The sequence below is a fragment of the Dermacentor albipictus genome, chromosome 9, assembly GCF_038994185.2.
Source record: "Dermacentor albipictus isolate Rhodes 1998 colony chromosome 9, USDA_Dalb.pri_finalv2, whole genome shotgun sequence".
Classification (NCBI taxonomy): domain Eukaryota; kingdom Metazoa; phylum Arthropoda; class Arachnida; order Ixodida; family Ixodidae; genus Dermacentor; species Dermacentor albipictus.
In genome coordinates, this window is record NC_091829.1 from 107,458,547 (window position 1) to 107,479,406 (window position 20,860).

A 20,860-nucleotide genomic window follows, 5' to 3' on the forward strand; every position below is an offset into this window, starting at 1 on the left:
GTGACCACTGGTAGTCGAAATGTGCCACTCCAGTCGTTCGGCAGTAAATAAGTTCACATTTGTTCGAGGTCTTCCAGCTTACGATTACGTGATATTTTGCGACATGAGAATATGAGAGCTACGAAAGCTAAACATTGAAGAAATTAAAAGCACATACCTTTACGTTGATATCATATGTGACGAAGTGTTTTTGGCTCAGAACGCCGATAGGAACACAATTCTTTCTATGCTTGGTATCGTTGCTTGCTATGTATCAGACGAAATATTAAGAGTAACCGTCACTAGCCGGTTCACTCTTGAATAGGTCACTTCACAGCTTTAGCAAAAATGCGGATCTTGTGTTTTTGTTTTTTGAAATAAACAATACCCACAATCAAGGGATTTCTATTGCATGCATAACGTGATGACCCTGTGAAGGCGTGAAATTGTTTGAAAATTGTCTTTACGGCTGCCTGCGGCGGGCAGGGACCTGCCAAAACCATCTATGGACCTGCAGCCGTACATGGTGATACTCCTGCTGAACGTTCCCCTCGGCGACTACTACTACGTGAACGAATGCGGCAGTGGCGATCCGCTAAGGGCAGACCTGTTTTAGCGTGTTCGCGTAGTGAAGATGACATTGAATATCACGTGACATCGAGTCGACGTTGTTACGGTTGATCTGAGAAGTGAAAACATCCAGCGCTTGGCTGTGGTGGCAATACGCTGGAGGTGTTCCGTTTTTTTTTACTAATATCTTACGTTTATTATGCATTATTATATCATTCGTTTTTGCATCGCCCAAGCTTGCCATAATAAAGTTTCTTCCTTCGGCTGACTTTGTTGTATTTCTCCTTGTGGTGGTGGTGATGGTGGTGGTAGCGTGATTGGGATCGTGATGATGACAACGAGGATGACGACGACGACAATAGTTTCCTCTTGCCAATGAATGACTCGTACACCCTTAAGCAATGGGTGCCAACTGAGCCATCGGTGGAAGCTCGACTACTATGAACGTACTAGTTCGGGGACGACGGACGACGGAGATGCCCTAGCTATGTACAACTTCTCTGTATAATGTCCAACCCATCACATAGAAAAAACCCATACAGCACAGGCGAGTAGCACACAGCCAGCTCAACTGAGAACAGCAGGAATGAGTGACATATTTGGCGACGTATTTACTGTCTCATGGGCTGGCGTCCAAGTGCGAGACCTGTCCGCACTGGCGGCCTCGCACCAATACATGACACTACAGCCTACAGCCTCTGAACACACTAAGCCTTTATACTACACTGTAAATATTTATATTGGTGGTAAAAGCGCCCAAATGGCGACAACGCATTGCTGCAGCTGTAAGAGTGATATCTGATACAGTGGCCGAGCATTCGTTAAAATATGTGCGTGCTGGGCCGAGTGCAATCGAGCATAAGGATACTAGCTTCCCGAAAGGACGACAAAGTACAGGACAGTTGCCGGCATTAACAAAGAAAATCACTCGTCCTGTCAATCGTTGCATTTTACCTTCGCGCCGTTACCATCCAATGACGGCGAACGCCTCGTGATCTAGCAGCTCAACCGCCGGATTTATCCTTTTCCTCACAAAAAGCTCAGCACTGAAAAGACTCTAACCCTAAGCATTATGCAAAAAAATTAGAGATTCCCAAACCTACGCGGATACAGCAAAATTTACCCACTCACATATCGCGGTATCTGCCCCTGGTGCGATGACAACCGCCCTACATTCTTCCAGATCTTGTGGAGGTGTTGGGGCCAACCTCAACACTCAAATACGCGTAGCACGTCCGGCGATAGCCTGACCGGCGATACCCTAGCGGGTCAAGAAGCGTTCGTGCAGTAAGTTCGTCGAGCACCCGTGGCCAGTCTAGTCCTGAAATTAGGACACCACCCACTCGACCTCATGATGAACGACCTAAATTAATAAAATAAATGTCGTCTCTTTCTGTCTCAAGTCATTACCCCGGTCTTAACAAAATACCCGCTCATAATGCACATTGTACCAGCCAGCTTTAGTACTATATGAGATCCTATGTGCCAGTTTCGCATGCAATGTCCCCGTAATTGGCACCATCAGGAATGCCAACAACGCATGCAGCTAAATGTAAAATGTCGCCACTACTAAGCACTTCCTATATAAAATCAAGGTCGCCACTGTTGCCTACAGAACGATGATAAAATTTGGCAATCCATCTGGGATCATGAAAACTCTAATAAACTTATTTTCATTAAGCTGCATGAACAATATTGGCATTCGATAACAAAAGCGCGAGAGTTGATCTCATGTTCTGTCTTATGACAATGGGACACACATACGGTACTGAGTCTTACTTTCTGACTGGCAGTGGACCTCTGCTCTGTCGTAGGTGTGCTGAGGTGCTGACCTTTCTCAACATCATGATAAAGTGTTGGGAAGCAAAACATGAACGAAAAAAGCACTTTTGTCTAGCATACCGATGGCACATTCCCCTTCAACCACTACTGTTTCTTGGAACGGGCCCGATTTTTCATCATGAACCAGTTTCAATTGTTTTTTTACAGAATGACAATTTATTGCGCGTTATAAGCACAAAATATTCGCAGGAAAACCACTCACCATATGCTGATGGTGCGGTAATAGCAACCTGTTTGCCTCATGCCACCGCGCTCATGTGCATAAGAGCCTTAGGAAAGCAGTAGTGCTAGCTGTAGTGACATATTTTCGTACATACCCTTTTCATAGTAGATCAGTCATGTATCACTGTTTCGGTTTTTCACTAATATATGTATGCACTTTCCAATGAATAAATTTTATGCCTCGGTACAGTAGTGCCTAACGAACCGTTACCCGTAATATACATATTGACACGTGTAATTGTTTATCTTTTCGAGGTGACTGTTTTTCACCATCTGACAAATGTTATCGCTCAGCCCGGGACGCGCCGACACATATCTAAGTTTCTCGAATGTTATCAATGTCTCCACCCATTGTCATTGTCACCGAGGCTTGTGTAATTCCGATTGCATATGCGACGCGGATTGCGCGGAATTTTCAGGAAGACACGCGGGCACCAAAGATTACTCTGGCACCTTCGATGACTCATGTATAAAAGCCGATGCGCTTGACCAGCAGATCAGATTTTCGACGATGGCCGAAGTCTTCGTCGGTATCTTTGTGCTTTGAGTCTAGTGCGTCTTTGAGGAAGCAGGCTCATCCAATAAAACGCTAGGGTTATCATTTAAAGTTATGCTGCTTTCTTCACCGTCACTACTGAACGACAATATTATTTGCGTGTCGACTTCTCGAAATGCATACACAAAAATATTCCGCCTATTGAATAACTAGCACATTCCACTTCACTCAATGTCGGTATCAGGAGAAAATGCACTTATACCTCTCACTGACGCAATCAGATATTTAGAAGAAACAGAATTTTTGTGTTGTAACACTGCAATGTATACTGCACTTACTAAGCAAATTTTGTCACCCTGTGTAAGGCACAGCATAGCTTTAGTTACTTTAGCGCCAATAAACCCCATTAAACTATCTAAGGACCTAGACGAGGCAGCAGGGCTACTAGCATTTACACTTCTCAGTATGTCGTTCAATACAAACCATAACTCTCATGTCAATAGCACAACTCAATAGGCATTGTCATTATATCAACAGGTACATATATTGCACACTAAAAGTCACAGTTTTCGGCCTCTGTCTAGCCACTCTGTAGCTGTACATTTACCATTTGTCAGTGACACTGTCATTGAATACAGCAGACCATTGATTGGCGCTCTTTGTCCATCATGGTCCTTGCTCCACAAAAACCCATATATCATCATAACTGCGATTTAATTAAATTGCGTTTCGTCTGAGCTAAGGTCTTGTCTTGTCTTGTGTCTGCCGCTGCTAATCCTTCTTTTGATGACAGAAAGAGGAAACTCACAAATAAGCCAAGTCAAGTCAACTTCGCATTTGGTGGTGCTCTTCAGTGAAAAAGGACAGCAGATGCGCCTGCTTTTTCCCTGTGATGGGTCAGCGCCATTGCTTTCAAACACGCAAAAAAGGACAAGTCGCGTGGAGCAGCTGCCCTAGTGCGGCACGAGCACCCAGAAGAAGAAGAGCTTTGCCCAAGCAACCGTCACTTTTCAGTCGATCCTCGCACCGTGTAGTCCTGAAGGCGACACTATGGCTTTTTTTCTTTTATCCCTAGGCGCTCTCAGTGCAGTTTCCATGCGGAGCTGCAGCTACAGTTGTCCCTCGAGTTCCGAGCAGCACCTTTGACCTTTGGCTTCCGATAGACCTGGGCAGCTGGGAGCCTCTGAGGAATCCAACGAGCAAGGTACGCTTTCCGAGCACTTATTAAAATCAATAGGGAGCTCTGAATTTCGCCCACCCGCCACGAGTGATCCACGAGTTGTAAATAACTTTTGACCACCCCCAATTCGCTTGTTCGTCACGGGACTTAAGGAAAACAGCGAAAACTCTCCATCGGATACGACGTTTACGCACTAAATATGTGTTATTACTCTGAACGAAAGAAAATATTTCCGAATTTACGATTTTTTTCTTCGCCATGAGCAATCCACTATTGGTCAATTTTTATGGATATGCGCCCACTATGCCTGTCTGTCACGTGATGTCATATGCGAAACTGCGAGCAGCTGCCACGTCAGAGTGCGTGTGCACACTAAAGGTGCATTAACATGTCGAATAAAACTGAATTTTTATTATAGGAAGAGACTACGCCATTCCGCAGTAAATAAATGTTCACTGCGTTCTAAGAACTGTGTTACTGGCTATTCGAAGCTGCCGGGAGAGAGAGAGAGAGAAACTTTATTTTGGTTCCTTCAAGGATTTAGCGTCTCGAGGTCTCGGTCGTCTTGGGCGCCGGCGACTTGGAGCCTCTTCCAGCAAGGGTGGGCCCCTATTCCAGGGCTCCACTGAGCCTAGCTACCTCACTAGCGTGCTGCACTAAGGCCCTTTGGGCCGTGAGCTCGCAGCTGGTAAGCCGACTCTCCCATTGCTCCGCACTCGGGTTATTGTGTTGGTGGAATGATTTATTGTGTTTACATTCCCATGTGACATGGTATAGTGTGGGTGTGGCCCCGCACCATGGGCAGGTGTCTCTGTATTGTGTTGGGTACATTTTGTTTAGGATGTATAAATTTGGGAAGGAGTTTGTCTGCAATCTGCGCCAACTCGTTGCTTCCTCCTGCGTTAGAGCTTTGTGCGGTGGGGGATATTTGGCTCTCGTCCCTCTGTATAAGTTTAAGATTTCTGTGTATCCTCCCTCACAAGCGTGTGGGTGATACTCCGGGGCGCGCGACTGCTCTGCTCGGAACGTGGTCTCTCGAGCTAGGCTGTCTGCCCTTTCGTTACCCTCTATGCCTGCGTGGGCCGGAATCCAGATTAACTTGTGCGTAACGTTTCTCTCGGCGAAGTTGGCTCCGCCAAGAATTCTGAGGGCGGCTTTGCTAATCCTGCCCCTCGTGTAATTTCTGCACGCTTCCTTCGAGTCTGTTAAGATGTTTAGAGGCCTGCCTGTCCTATATCCTTCTACTGCCGCCAGCGCCACGGCAATTTCTTCGGCCTCCGCTGTGTCGACTGCCTTTGCCGTCGCACATGTGATCAGATTCCCGTCGCCGTCCACCACCACCGCCGTGGCCGCGCGCTTCCCTTCTCGCGGGTACGTGGCAGCATCCGTGTACACCATGTTCTCTAGTAGCGCGAGTGTCTTTTCCACGTATTCGGCTCGCGCCTGCCTTCTGCTCTCGTGGAGGTTGGGGTCCATGTTCTTAGGTACTGGCCTAACACTTATTGTTTTTCTTAAGCAGTCGGGCATGTCTGCGTATCTATCTACGTGTCCACTCGTGTCCCGTCCCAGCCTAGTCAGGAGCGCTCTCCCTGCAGGGGTGCTTTTGAGTCTGGCTTTTTGCGTTTCAAGCAGGGCTTCCGCCAGTTCGCTGAAAGTGTTGTTGATGCCCAGTTGGAGCAGTTTTTCGTTTGAAGTGTTTTTTGGCAGATGGAGAGCCGTCTTGTATGCTTTCCTGATTATCGTGTCCGCCTGTTCCCTCTCTCCTTTGGTCATCGCGTGGTATGGTAGCGAGTAGATGACTCGGCTGACGACCAGGCTGCCGACGAGTTCGAGTGTGTCTTCCTCTTTCATGCCGTATCTTTTTTGGGAGACCCTGTTGATCATCCGGCCCACCTGCTCCGTCACTTTGCTCAGCAGGCTGATGGTGTGGCTGCATTTTCTGCTGCCCTGTAGCCACATGCCCAGGATTTTGATCATATTCTTTTCCGGGATGTTTTGACCATCAAGCGTTACTTCCAGCGTTGCTTGGGTGGGGTGTCTACCTACTCTCAGTAATTCGGATTTTTCTGTGGAGCATACCAGTCCCCTTTCTCTGGTGTACTTTTCGACACAGTGCGCAGCCTCTTGTAGCTTCTCTTGTTTTTCTCCCAGTGAACCTTGCGTGACCCAAACCGTGACGTCGTCCGCGTACATCGCATGTTGGATGCCCTGAATCTCGCCGAGTCGTTTTGCCAGGCCGATCATCGCCACATTAAATAGCACGGGCGATATCACGGAGCCTTGGGGTGTGCCTTTACACGGTGTGGAGAAGGTGGCGCTCCTCAACTCCCCCAGCCCTACCGTTGCCGTTCTGTCGGTTAGGAAGTCCTTGACGTAGTCGTGTACTTTCCTTCCGCAGTTGGTGTTGTTGAGGCCCTCCATTATGGCCGCGTGGCTGACGTTGTCGAAGGCGCCTTTGATGTCGAGCGCCATCACAACGTTTTCACCCGCCTTGGGCATTGTGTCGAGCACTAACTCTTTGAGTTGCAGGAGGACGTCCTGCGTCGATAGGTTGGCCCTGAAGCCATACATGCTGTCAGGGTACCACCTCCCGTTCTCCAGGTGCTGCTGGATCCTTCTGGTGACTATTCTCTCATACAGTTTTCCCAGGCACGACGTAAGCGAGATCGGCCTGAGATTTTCGATCTGTAGTTTCTTGCCCGGCTTGGGTATCATGACCACGATGGCGTGTTTCCATTCCGCCGGTACCTTCCCCTCTTGCCAGAGCATGTTGAGGTACGACGTCAGCTGATCGACTGCCTCGTCGCTTAGGTTTCTTATGAGCGAGTTTCGAATCTTGTCCGCTCCCGCCGCTGTATTCTTGGTGGCCGCTCTCACGGCCTCGGTGACCTCCGCTCTTGTGATGGGTCGGTCCATTTTCGGGTTTTCCTCACCGAGATAATCTCCTTTGTAACCTTCGATTTGGTCTTTCCCGTAGCATTTTTCTCGGACTTCTTTCAGGAGCTGCTCTTCGGAACCTTCGTACTGGTGGACCAGTCTTTGGATCGATTTGCCGCTTTCGGACTTGTTCTTGCTAGGGTTCATTAGGGCCTTGAGGATACGCCACGTTTTGGCCGTACTTAGGGTCCCGTTCAGCGAGTTGCTAAACTGTTGCCACCCCTGTCTGGCCAGCTGCGTCGCGTACTCCTCCGTCTGCCTAGTGATGTCCGCTATCTTCTTCTTTAGCTTCTTATTTAGCTTTTGTCTTTTCCATCTCTTGGTGAGCCCGCGTCTAGCCTCCCAGAGCCTGAGGAGCCGCTTGTCTACTTCCGGTGTTTGTTCGGTTCTATGCACTTCTTGCGTGTACATTTCCTGAATTTGCTTGAGTTGCTGGCTCCACTCTTCAACCGAGGTAATGTTACCCTTTAGCTGTCGACAGTGTGCTCTAAAGGCGTCCCAATCCGTCAGCCGAGCCGTACCAATTTTCCTCTTGACATTGTCTGCCACCGTGCTGACTCTTATTATGTGGTGGTCGCTGCCAAGGTTCTCGAGCAGGTTTTCCCACTCTGCCTGCTTGGCGCCCCTGATAAAGGTTAGGTCGGGACACGTGTCTGGACTGACGCTGTTTCCCTGTCTAGTCGGCTGGTTTTCATCGGTTAGCAGCTCGCACCCGGTGTTTTCTGCCGCCGTGCAGATGCCTCGTCCCTTCTTGTCTTCCTGTTTATAGCCCCAGCGTGGGCTTTTAGCGTTAAAGTCTCCCGCTATGATTAGGGTGTTTTGTCCCGCCAATATTTTGGCCTCCGCGAAAAGTTTAATAAAGTTTCCTTTTGTCTGTTTAGGTGGGCTGTACAAGTTTACTATGTACGTACTTCTAGCCTTTCTTTTCCTTTTGGGAATCACCTCCGTGATCACGTGTTCTATCTGGGTGTCCTCGATTTCTTTATGCGCTATGATTACTACTTTGTTACTGATGAGGGTCGCGGTGCGGCCACTCTCCTGGCACGTGTAGCCCCTGAGTGCGGGGGTATTATTGGTTTCCTGTAGCATGATTATATCTGGTGGATTTTCTCGCGTAGATATGAACTGTTGCAGGAGTCCTTGCTTGCGCTTGTACCCTCTGCAGTTCCACTGCCATACTTCTAGTTGGTTTTGTCCTGCCATGTTGCGTTGTTACTGCTGTTGCTTGTACCTTGGGTTTCTGATCCAAATCTCCTGTCATTGTATAGCCTATCCCTGGCGTCATTAGTGGTTTTCTGCGTGTTTTGATTTTTGACGTAGTTACGGAAGCTCTGGTCCTGCAGAGCTATCTTTTGTTGCGTTTGTTGCATCTGATTTTGCATCTGTTGCATTTGGTTTTGCACGCTAGTCATGAAATTCCTGATTTCATCATTGAAGCTTTTCTCCTCTGTGTTTTGCTGCACTGGTGCCACGGCCTGCGGTGGTGGCGTTGGCGTTCTGATCGGCGAGTACCCCGCTCGTCTGAGCGCTTGCATTTCTTTAATTAGGTCGTCTATCCTCTTCCTGAGTTGTCGCGTTTCTTCTCGGCTTAGCTCGAGTTCGCGTTTGAGACTTTTGTTTTCCTCACTTAGTTGCCTTTCGGCCGCTGTCTGCGTGTTGTTAGTGTGTGGTCCCGAGTGCGAAGCAAAAAGTGTTTTGGGAGGGCCGGTCCCCCAGCTCACCTTAACGCCGCCGCAGCTCTTCTTTTGCTGTTTTTGCTGCTGCTGGCCCGTGCCGCCCAGGGGTGGATAGGATCCGTCCCGGTTGGACCCTCGGCTCTGGCTTCGGCCCCGGTCGCGGCTCCAGCTCCGTGACCCGCTCCGGTAGGCATTGAAGTTTTGCTGACCCTGGTCCTGGCCCTCATCTCGGAACCACCTCGGTCTTCTTGCGCCGCCTCTGCTTCGGCTGCGGCTGCGCCTCTGCTGCTGATGTCCCTGGGGACCTCCTCGCAGCTCGCCTGCCGTCTTGAGTCGTTGCTTGCAGTCCCGCGTGCCTGCAACGTGGTCGCCCCCGCATATCAGGCATTTGGGTGTGCACTGGTGTTGTTCCGCTGGATTTTGGCAGCCACATTGCTTGCAGGCCTTGGCCTCCGGATTCGGGCAGACGTCCGACCGATGCCCCTGCTGGCAGCATTTGTAGCATACTTGTCTCGTCGGGCGGTATGGATAGCACCACATCTCTCCACCGTAGTAGAGTACTTGCTTCGGGATTATGGGGCCATCAAATGTGATGACTGCCGTGCTCGACCGTCCAAGCATCCTGGCTGCTAAGATCTTGACTCCTTGCGTTCGGACTCTAAGGTTCACCTTGAGCTCTTCTGGCGAGGTCCCCGCGTCCACCCCGTGGATGACCCCCCGCAACGTGCCCTCCGGCGCCGCCACGTGTGCGTTGATGGCGTAGCTGCTGTTCCCGAACGTTAGCTGCGTGATGCGCCGTATACGTTGGGCCGCCTCTTCGTTGCCGGTGCTTACTATTATGATGTTGGAGCCATTGCGCAGCCTGATGATCAAGTCTTCCGCCTTGCATCCGGATCCGGTGGCCGCGACCACCGCTCGCGCAACCTGGTGTGTCTGCAAGCTCTTCACTGCGAGTCCACTCGGCCTGAGCACTATCTTTAAATCGTCCTTCGGGAGCGGAGGCAGTCTCCTCCGCGGCAGCCCCTCTCCTCCTCCTCGCTTCGGCGCAGCTGGCGCGCCGCTTGTGATCTTTTCGTCGCCTAAGGAATTTCTGTTCCCTAGCGCCGTTCCCGCCAAAACTTGGCTGCTCGATCCTTTGCCGTCTCGCTGGCACCTCTTCTGTCTCCTGGACATGGCGATCTCCCATTCCGGGTCCGCGTCGTTATTGCTTTCTGCCTGTGGTCTTCCTGTCGTTGGGGTGCTGCCTTTCGGGGCTTGGGTGCCTGCCGCGGGCCCGCTTCGATCTTGCACGAGGACGGGCTCGGTGGCGTCGTGAAAATCTTCATCCATGGTTTCCTGGGTTTCCGCCATGAAACCTGTCGGTCCTCTCGTCGATGATTACTCAAAGATTTAGGTGCGAGGTACGCCACGTCAGAGCGTCAAAATTAATCCTGACTCCTCCATGACAACGTACCTCACAATGAGATTGTGGTATCGGCAAGCGCAATTTAAGAATTGAGCTTGTTCTTTAAGAGCATGGCTTCCTGTCTTGTTTGTGTTTGGTCTACAGAAGAGGCACGCAGTGGTGATGTCGAAATGCTACCGCTAAAACAACTCGAAGTTTAAAATGGGCCTTTCTTTCGAGCTGGCCACACTGGCGTACAATAGGACCCAAAGCTATCTGCACCGAGGCGCTGTGGATTTGGAAATGGTCCACTGCGAGTGCGATCTGTTCTTCACGACGAACTTTGACGTCGTGGTAAGTTTATGTGCAGCTGGAACCAGTAGTTCCTTTGATTCATCGTGCTAGGTGACTCAGCTAAGAATTACGCAAAACTCGGCTTCTTCGTACACAGCCTTGAAGTACCATCCAATACACTCGGTCGCGGCCCTAGATAAAGCAAGGAGAAAACTGGGGTAAAGGACAGGAAGTGCTGCAAATGATCGGTCTGTCATGACAGCGAAAGTGAAATCCGCAACCTCCCCCACCCCATCCTCCCCCCCCCCTGCCGTGGTACAATGAAAACTGCCTTCCTTTGAACACTTTGAGGTTTCACTCTGTTGTAGCCCTATTTGAATATATGAAGTTTTTGCAGCTCTACATTGCTCCTTCGCGTCCTTTCGTACATTGTTCCCTTTTGATAGAAAAATCATCTGTATATATAGATACAGTCAAGAAAAACAGTTCTTTCCGTGACTTATAGAGAAGTTCCCTTCTCAAGATGTTGTCCCTACTCTGAGACATCCCTTCAAAGGCTCTTGATCAGTTCAACTTTATTGTCTACTTATGAACCCGGTGCACTATCTATATTTGATAGGTGCGATTTCAAATCGCACTTCACCGTCTCTCACCAACCACTCACTTCCCTATTTTATCATAGAGAGCACGCCTAAATCATCTTATTTTGCTTGGTCATCCTTCCAATGAGCTGTATAAGTCCAGGTTTGCTCTCGTTCACCGAATGCATGATACTCGCCGGAGTAGATTATAATGTCGTTGTATTTACAACACATATATTTATTTGAAACAGAGTTAAAATTTAATGGGCACTTCAGTGGCTCTTTCGTTATTGAGTGCAACGGCGGTTTTCAGATACCTGGAATTGTTATTATTACAGTTCCTTGCAAACTTTCATTCAAATTTGTGCATTTATGACGGGGTGAAAAATATTTCACGTTTTGTAGCAGTGCTTTGCCCTTTTCTCGAATTCACTTTTGGTGTCTTTCCCGTATTTCAAGACAGCTTGGATGTTTGGTGTCTCTTAAGTCTCGTTTATCTTTAGTGTCTCTTTGTCACGCTTGGTGACTGCTCCAAGTGAGGTCCAAACCATATCCGTGCACAAGGCCACTGAATGACAACATCTAAAAGACCTCTCCATTCGCGGGCCCGGAATAATTTTAATTTTCTTTAGTTTGTAAGGACGACAGAAAAAAAGCATCAAGGAACACATTTACACCTTCCATTTTTTTTTACTTTTCCAGCCATGTAAAAAAGGTTCGCCCTCATCTCGTACCCTAGTGCACCCCGACGTCAATATCGCATTTATGAAACATCTGCCATCTCTGATTTTCCTCTTTGAGGACGAGGATATATTGGAGAAAAAGGTGAGCCTTTCGGCATTTGCAAAATCTACTTACTGAAACCGATGTTTGACCATAGAATAGTTTAGCATGGTATACTTACCATTTCTAAGGTCATGCAGGAAATACAGAGATTGGGTAACTCGATTGTTGCCGCATGAATTGGCACAACAAGTCATCGTCGCGTCTGTCCACACGGTGGTTTTTACTGATCATGTTCTGCAGCCAAAGATGTGGCATGAACTTCCGTATTCATTAAAACTACTCATATTCAAACATCCTCGGCCAGTAGGCCGAGTCTGAAGTTTGACGCACTGGGTCAACACCCCGATGGGACAGGTCTTATCGGAAATCGAAGGTAATGGCTTCATGGAGAGTTCCTTCCTTGCTGCTAGACGCACTGTTCCCTCCTAGTTTGTTCCATCGTGGCACAAAATATTGGACGCACTTACATTGTTAACGATTGGAGACGTGTTAAGCAGGTGTTTATATCTGAGGGTGACCGCCTCTTAGTTCATTGCAGTAAGTAACAATGGAAGAGTTATAACAGTTCGTTGCTTTATTTATTTGCGTAAGGGGACCATGACACTTTAATGTTCGAGCTGAAGTCATTCTCTGCATGTTAAACATGCTCGTCTCACAGCAAGCTCGCTCAACCTAGGCGCATTCGGTGTGGCAGAAAGTTTGCATTTGCGTTTTGCATTGCAGTTAACGGCAGATCAGCCTGCCAGCACTAAGAGGTGAAGAAATGGTCTGCGTTTCTTGTAGTGAAGGTGTGTGCTATGCGTGTTTACTTCTTTTTGCAAGTGCACCTCAGTCTTGAGCCCAATATGCTGCCCGACATTCTCGAGATCGCAGGCGTTCTCCGGTTTTCGTTGCTGCTGTCTGGCGAGAGAAACTCATAAACGCAATGCATCGGTGACGTGTTTTCTGTGCTTTTTGGTACAAGAGCATGCGGAGCAACGACACTCCGACGCCGTGCTTGCCTGTTTTGAACTAGCGCAGCAAACGTAAGGTGGGGAAGCTGAACGCGGGACGACAACGCTGGTAGATTTCGGACTCAAAATGAACCCCCGAAACGTGTTCCCTGGCAGAATACAGCTCAGTAGTGCCTCTAGCACGCTACTTGATTGTGTCAAGGCAAAATATTCCAGAGCTTGGCTCATTCCATGCTGCTGTGATTTACGACCCAGTCCATGCAGGGGTGGCCACCTATGGTACTCCAAGCTGTGGTATAGACGCGTTTAGAGCTGTGCCAGTGGGGATCAAAAGAGAACAACTTCGTTACTTGCAAACGTCCGCTGAAGCAAACTGACTCGCGCCCACTGTAATGGCGCGTTTTTCCTGTCAAACATGGAGCCACCTTTAGATTTGTCTCGAATGACTTCGTTAGCACTACTGATGACCATGCCCTATCTAAGTGTCGGACAAGCAAAGCAACTAGCAAGGGGCTGGAGGGGTCGGGTAACGCAAACGCAGCGGCGCAGGAGTCGTGTAAAAGAGAGCGACGAAAAACGCAAGTTGCATACCGAACGTCACCGAGCATGCAAGGGACACTGCACAGGAGTGAAGAAACCTAATCCAGGCTCAAGGATACGCATACCTTAGGCCCGGCTTTGAATATTATAAAACCAATAGGACGCTGGTTGTGTTATTTCTAAGATGGACAAATGCTGAAAACCTCACAACACTCTGCAGTTCCAAATGAGGCGTCGTCAGCAAGTGGGTCTCGCAGCAGCCTATGGTGTGACGGCAGAGTTGCCTTCTGCCAGTTAACCATTTTCTGCCGGCGGCACACAACCAGAGATGAAAGTGGTTGAAAAAAAAAACACATTAACGCTACCGAGGAAAAAACGTTTTTTTTTTCTTTTCCAGGTAGGGTGAAATTGAAGAAAAAAAAAGAATAGCGCTTCCCCGCTGGATTCTTGTGTTTCGATGTGACTCCTTTCGACATATCTAAACGTTTAGTCGCAAGAATGAGTTTGGCAGCCTGCGCAGCTCCTCGGTCCATCCATGCGATCACAAGGAGTTGGCTTTCAAAAACCTTTGAGAACCCTCACCTGTTGGATACTGCAGACTTCCCCTTCTTCTGCGGCATGTGGAAGAAACTGGTCCGAGCTTGGAATTGTGCACACCAAGCTACGCAACTGGTCCTCAGGAGATCGCGTGAAAAAAAACGTCTGTACATCCACTCGAACTTGAATGTCCGGAAGGCATCGCCTGCTTTGGAGCGAAGCGCTGACGCATCGAGTGCAAGTGAATAAGACACAGATTGATACATATGTCGGTCTTGATGCTTTGATGTGAAATCAGTGCTGTGACATGAAATCGTGCCTAGATTGTGGACCCGGAAGCTGTGCTGGTAATTTTGTGGGCTATTAATGTAACAATTCTATTATTTTCAAAGTCATAAAGGCAAATGTGTTGAGTTTTTATAGCTCTATGCGCAATTGTCCTTTGTCCACTTTTTCGCAAGTTTATGAAGAAAAATTATGAAAGGAACGAGTTATATTCACGCTGCTCAACAATGCAGGAAATTTTATCTCTAAATTGAACCCTAAATGGTTAGCCTCTAGAGCATGGGCCTTGTTTCATTGCAAGAGTGGAGGGAGTTGTCGTCACTTGACAAAAAGGATGCCGACAGGGCAGTAGTGCTTCGGAAGTCTAGGTGCTGCAATTTTAAGGATATGTTGTGACCACAAAGTGGCTTTTTGTTTCGTTTCCATTTTCTTCTATTTTTAGGTATTGCATTTTGAAGTGCCCCTATTCTACGTTGACTTTGTCTTCCCGACGAATTTTCAGATTGTTAATACGGCCTTTTTTTAGGATTAAAAGGGGTAATAGATGTGATGTTCAACACTGATGGCCCGTGTCATAGTTATGGAATACGTTGCCATCTAGAGACGGCGCCATGAGCGCGCATATGCAAGGCAGATTTTGATTTGTGAATAGCTTGTAACAGCATAACAGGCGATTATACGGTGGTGTTTAAATACCTCATGTGCCAACAGTCCCGCATTGAAAGTTGATTGTCAACATGGTGGACGTGTCAGAAAAAAAGCTGCTGCTCTAAAAGTAAGGATGTTTCATTACGTATCCGTATATTAAATTTGCGTCCCCCTCCCTCTTATCTTTTCCTGCGTAATAACGGGAATCTTGTACTAATGTTAAGTTGTACTAGTGACATGGACGCACAAATACGACCCAGATCGTCACTCGTCGCAACTCTTGCATGTGTTATATGAATAGAGTGATAAACTGTGACAAATAGAAACACTTTTTATGCAACCAATCCTGTAACCTTGTTATGCAAAATACCTTTTAGTCAAATGAACATTGTGAGTAGTGTCTGAATGAGAAAAGTTTATTACATTACGAATAGTTCACATTTTAGTTGCTGTGACACGTGCGCAGTGCAGTGAAACTCTCGAAAACGCATACCACATTCAGTTCACAAAGAATGAACAAACACTTGAAAAATCATAATACTCCTCTTACAAATTGGTAACAAAATATGATAGGGTAAAGAGTTTTAGTATTTTATTTCATGCCTGAAAAAGATTGGACCGTCCACAGAGATGCGATCATGACTAATGGATGTTATCTACCATGCCTCTTTCAACTACACATCAGGATGCCCTAGGGCTAGAAGAAACTATTTTACGATTTAGAATAAATTCATGCTTTTCCTGGGATTGCTTCCTACCAATAGTAAAATTTCAATTGGAGAGAATGCCGAAATGCGCGTCATTTTCTTGAGTTCTATTTTGAACTTTTTTGTCGCAAGCCTGCGATTCAGAGAAGTCTTGGCTGGAGCACGTTCTGCTCAAGAAGCAAAATTTTGTGTATTTTTTGCGCTATTTACCATTATTTCACCGGTATAGACAAATGTGTTTCTTCTCCAGACCGAGATCATACAAGCCGGGCTTTCCTGCCAGAGAAGTGCTGAAATGCGACGAGGTGACAAGATATTTTCAAATTCTATTCGCATATTCTGCAGCATTACAAATTTTAATGAAGGGTATACCCCTTACCCCGCCCTAGTCTAACCAGAAAAGATACAAATGCTCTGCGTTGTCTCCAAACAAACTCCATTGTACACGGCTTTATAATGCATAAAATACTCCCGACCCAATTCTCGAGCCTTTGCCGGTCCTGCGGGATGCCGGACACCCTTTGTTACATGGTGATGGGGTGTCGTAATCTTACTGAACGCAACAATCAAGAAGCTCAATCAAGAACCGAAAACAAAAGCAAGAGTCGCAGGAGGCAACGTTCGCAGCCCTGGACATGAAGGAGCAGAGAAACCTGATGCAAAAAGCAAAGGTTAGCAAAAGCAAAGGCTATCTGAACTGAGGAGGCCACACACCTTGGCAGACGAAGGAACTCCTTCTCACTGATTCACCTTATTAAACGTTCGTTCTCTCTCCCACACTCCGCATTTCATGTCGAAGGGAAAAGACTATAGTAATAAAGGGAGATAATATAAGGGCCTCATTATATTCCTCAAATAATTTCTGTTGTCCTCTTGACACACATTTCAGAAACAGAATGAGCTATCTCATGAGGCAGTATACATGCCTGACTGTTTAGGCGACGTTGATGGTATGTTGTGAACCTGGTACTATGTAACTGCTGAAGGTTGTCCTTCAGTATATCCTCTTGTGCTAGGTAACCTGTTTTTATTCTTATGTAACGCTTCGTGTTCCAATTGCAGATTAAGAGGAATCTTTAGCTTTGGGTGCTGCTATCTAAATACATGTAAAAGGAGAATTTGTTTTTCTCGGCGATAACTGCACGAAATTTCAAGAAATTTTATGTATTGAACAAAAACATAAGATCTAGTGACTGTTGGTTTCGAATTTTTCATTTAAGACATCAATTATTTATAAAAATTGGAAAAAATTGCAAATTTTCAGCAAACCAAGCCATCAAGTTTACAACCCTATAACTCCGCAACGAAAAATGACATTACAATTCTAGGAATTGTATATAATAGGGCACCTAAGCGGAGAAAATTGATACGTCACACATGAATCTCAAAAAAAATGGCATGGAAATACAGATGTTGAGGAACTCTTGTATACAGCATTCCAAATCGCGTCAAATTTATCTAATGGATGCTGTTCACAGAACCGCCTTATATTTTATTGATGCAGATCTATCAACTTGTAAATTTGGGGCTTCTATTTTTTTTCTAACTTTGCAATATTTCAATTTTTTTACCAAAATCTACGCCCGGAAAGGAAATTCCGTTTGCAACAGTCACTAGAATTGAACTTCTTCTTTCAAAGGCAAATATTTCATTAAACTCGGTCCAGAGGCTGTCTTCGAAAAGCGTTTCTGCGTTTTACATAAATGGGAATAGGCCGCGTCGGAGTTGAGCCTGACTTAAGAGGAAGCTTTAGTTCGGGTGCTCCTATCTAAATACATGTAAAAGGAGAATTCGTTTTTCTCGGCAACCACTGCACCAAATTTGACGGGGTTTGCTGCATTTAAAAGAAAAACTTAAAATCTAGTGACTGTTGCTTTCGAATTTTTGAGTTAGGTTGTCAATTTTTTATTGAAAATTGGCAAATATTGACAATTTTCAGAAAACGAAACTATGAAGTTTAAAACTCTGTAACTCAACCACTAAAAATGATAATACAATTCTGTGAATTGAATCTAATAGTCCATCTAAAGCGAACAAAATTGATATGTTGCACATGAATATAAAAAAATTTAATCATAGGTAAATACAGCTTTTGCAAAACCTTTGTAACCAACGTAACAAATTCACGTAAGATGTAAAATGACATATTGCATTTGTCCGCTTTGAATTATCTAATGGTTGCCGTTTACAAAACCGCGATATCAGTTCTTGATGCAGAGCTATGAATTTGGAAACTTCGTGCTTCTATTTTTTTTCAAACGGTCAAATATTTGAAAATCGTTTTAAGAAAATTCAAGCCCTAAATCGAAATTCCACTTCCAACAGTCAGTAGAATTTAACTTTCTCTTTCAAATGCAACAAATTTCATCAAAATCGGTCCAGGGGTTATCTCATAAAAACGGTTTTGCGTTTTTACATGTATTTGAATAGGCCGCGTCGGTGTTGGGCCCGATCTAAAGCTTCCCCTTAAGAGGAAGCTTTAGCTCGAGTGCTCCTATCTAAATACATGTAAAAGGAGAATTCGTTTTTCTCGGCAACAACTACACCAAATTTGACGAGGTTTGTTGCATTTAAAAGCCAAACTTAAAATCTAGTGGCTGTTGGTTTCGAATTTTTGAGTCAAGTCGTCCATTTTTTATTAAAAATTCGCAAAAATCGAAAATTTTCAGAAAACGAAACTATCAAGTTTACAACTCTGTAACTCAACGACTAAAATGATAATACAATTCTGTGAATTGCATCTAATAGTACATCTAAAGCGGACAAAATTGATATGTTACACATGAACATAAAAAAATTAATCATAGGGAAATACAACTTTTGCAAAACCGTTGTAACCAACGTAACAAATTCACGTATGATGTAAAATGACATATTGAATTTGTCCGCTTTGAATGATCTAATGGATGCCGTTTACAGAACCGCGATATCAGTTCTTGATGCAGAGCTATGAATTTGTAAACTTTGTGCTCCTATTTTTTTTTCAAACGGTCAAATATTTGAAAATCGATTTAGGAAAATTCAAGCCCAAAATCGAAATTCCCCTTCCAACAGTCACTAGAATTGAACTTTCTCTTTCAAATGCAACAAATTTCATCAATATCGGTGCAGGGGTTATTTCATAAAAACGTTTTTGCGTTTTACATCTATTTGAATAGGCCGCGTCGGAGTTGGGCCTGAGCTAAAGCTTCCTCTTAAAGCTTCCTCTTAAGTCGATCTGCTTTATATTTGTTGGTGCGTGTGCTCTGGCCTTTTGTATTTTGTCTTTTTTACTGATGCCTCTACTATAATGTTCCAGTGGCCCTGGGGGTTTACAGTATAATTAATAATGATTTATTCAGAGCACTTGATTGATTATTTAATAAAATGAGCAAACATATAAACCACATCACTGAATTAAAATTAAAACAGACGTATAAGTGTGTGCCGGAAGACCGTTTGCGGCCTCTCTAGTTCCGTTCACAGTACGAACCGTGCTATGTTTCGCTCTGATACTTCACAAGCAATGCTGCGAAAGCTACATACGCAAACAGTGCGGTCATACAAGCTTCACGTATTACAACTGCAACGTATGGACGCAGAGATAAGCCAAATCACGTGTTCTCAGTACAACAAAGGCGGCTCGATGATTGTGCAAACATTCGCGGCAGTGGTTACAGCTTTGTGCTTCCGTAATGCGATGTACCATATTTTGGCCATGGGGACAAGCTGTGTGCTGCGACCACTGGTCATCGAAATGTGTCGCTTCTCTCGTTGGGCGGTGAAGTCAAATCAGATTTCTGCAATTCCTTTCAATTGATAGTTGCGTCATATTTTGCAACATCCTAATTTGAGAGCTAATCGTTTCAATAAAAAGCCCTTACCTATACCTTGCTGTCATACATGACAAGCTATTTTTGTTTGTGAATGTGAACAGCGAGAGAAGTCTGTTCTAGCTTCGGTGCTATTGCCTGCTATGCCTTAGACGAAGTATACCTTAAACTAATGGTCACTATCCGGTATACTCTTCTACAAGTTACTTCATAGCTTTAGCAAATATGCCATTCTTATTAAAATCAACAACAATAACCATAATCTTGGTATCTCGTATTGCTTGCATGACGTAATGGCTTGGAGCGTTCATGAACTTGTTCTAAAAAGCGCATTATGGCCGTCTGCGCAGTGCAAGGATCTGGCAAGACCGTCAACCAACTTGCGGCCGAACATGGTGATACTCCTTCTGAATGTTCCCCTCGGTGACTACTCCGTGAACGAATGCCACATTGACGACCCATGGAGGGGTGACCCGTTTTGGCGTATTCGTGTAGTGAAGAGGACGTTGAATATCACGTGACGTCCCATCGGGGTGGTTGCGGTTTCTTCTCCGAGGACTGAAAGCGTGCAGCACTTGCCAAGGGCATCAATACGTGGGGGGTATTTGGATTTTTTTATTGTGTTACATTTTGGAATAATTATATAATATTATATTATTCGTTGTTCTATCGCTTCAACTTCTCGTATTAAAGATCCGTCCTTCGGCTCACTTTGTTGCATTTCTCAGTACACCTAGAAAAAATTTGCAAAAGAATTATTGTGTGATAGAGAACATATACTGTGTAGTCACCAAACACATGTGGGCTTTAACATTCGGCACGTTTTGATTCATACCGTTCTGTACTACTTTACGGTGACAGAAGCAGGCCCTTGCAACTGATACCGTCATATTTGGCAGATACCCCGATCTGTTCATGATGTACTCTTTGAGATGTGCATATCATCATCTATCGCCATCGTATTGCCTGCTGTGCTCATTGAATTGCTCCAAAGGTGTCAGCACTTTAATTTGTGTGCTACGCATAATTTCAATCAATGTCTGCAAAAGAAGATTGTTCCTCTTGTATTACAGTGCACTAGACGGATATAGTGCGTAGGGCTATGGTCTGGGGCGGTCAATCCTCTTGTGCACGTTGGCAGGTGGCGCCACTTCGGCATGTACTGTTTGGAAGCCGCTTGTTTACCGCGACACGACCTGCAAAGACCGCTTGCTGTGCTTTTGAATATTTGCAGTTTCATTTCTTTTTTTCAGGGTCTTCTCAAGCTCCCATGTGGGGAATTGCATGCAGAAGGTTAGGAAAAAATAGTGACATTGAAAAGAAGCAGAAGCCAACTGCTTACATAACATTTTGCACCATGGCATCGAATGTTATAGAATGGTTAGCGGTTGAAGTTACAAATGTTTATTATACATCGTTAACCGGAAAGAA

At 45.7% G+C, this 20,860-nt stretch overlaps 1 long non-coding RNA gene across 2 annotated transcripts; it reads left to right on the top strand.

The window, feature by feature from the left end:
* Positions 1-4,079: 4,079 nt before the first annotated feature.
* LOC135907207 (uncharacterized) lies at positions 4,080-20,139 on the top strand. 2 transcript variants are annotated; one of them, XR_010565932.1, is made up of 4 exons: positions 4,080-4,313; positions 11,864-11,986; positions 15,868-15,922; positions 19,780-20,139. It is a non-coding gene; the product is annotated as an uncharacterized lncRNA (long non-coding RNA). The 2 variants fall into 2 exon arrangements; XR_010565933.1 differs by lacking the exon at positions 11,864-11,986.
* Positions 20,140-20,860: the final 721 nt, after the last annotated feature.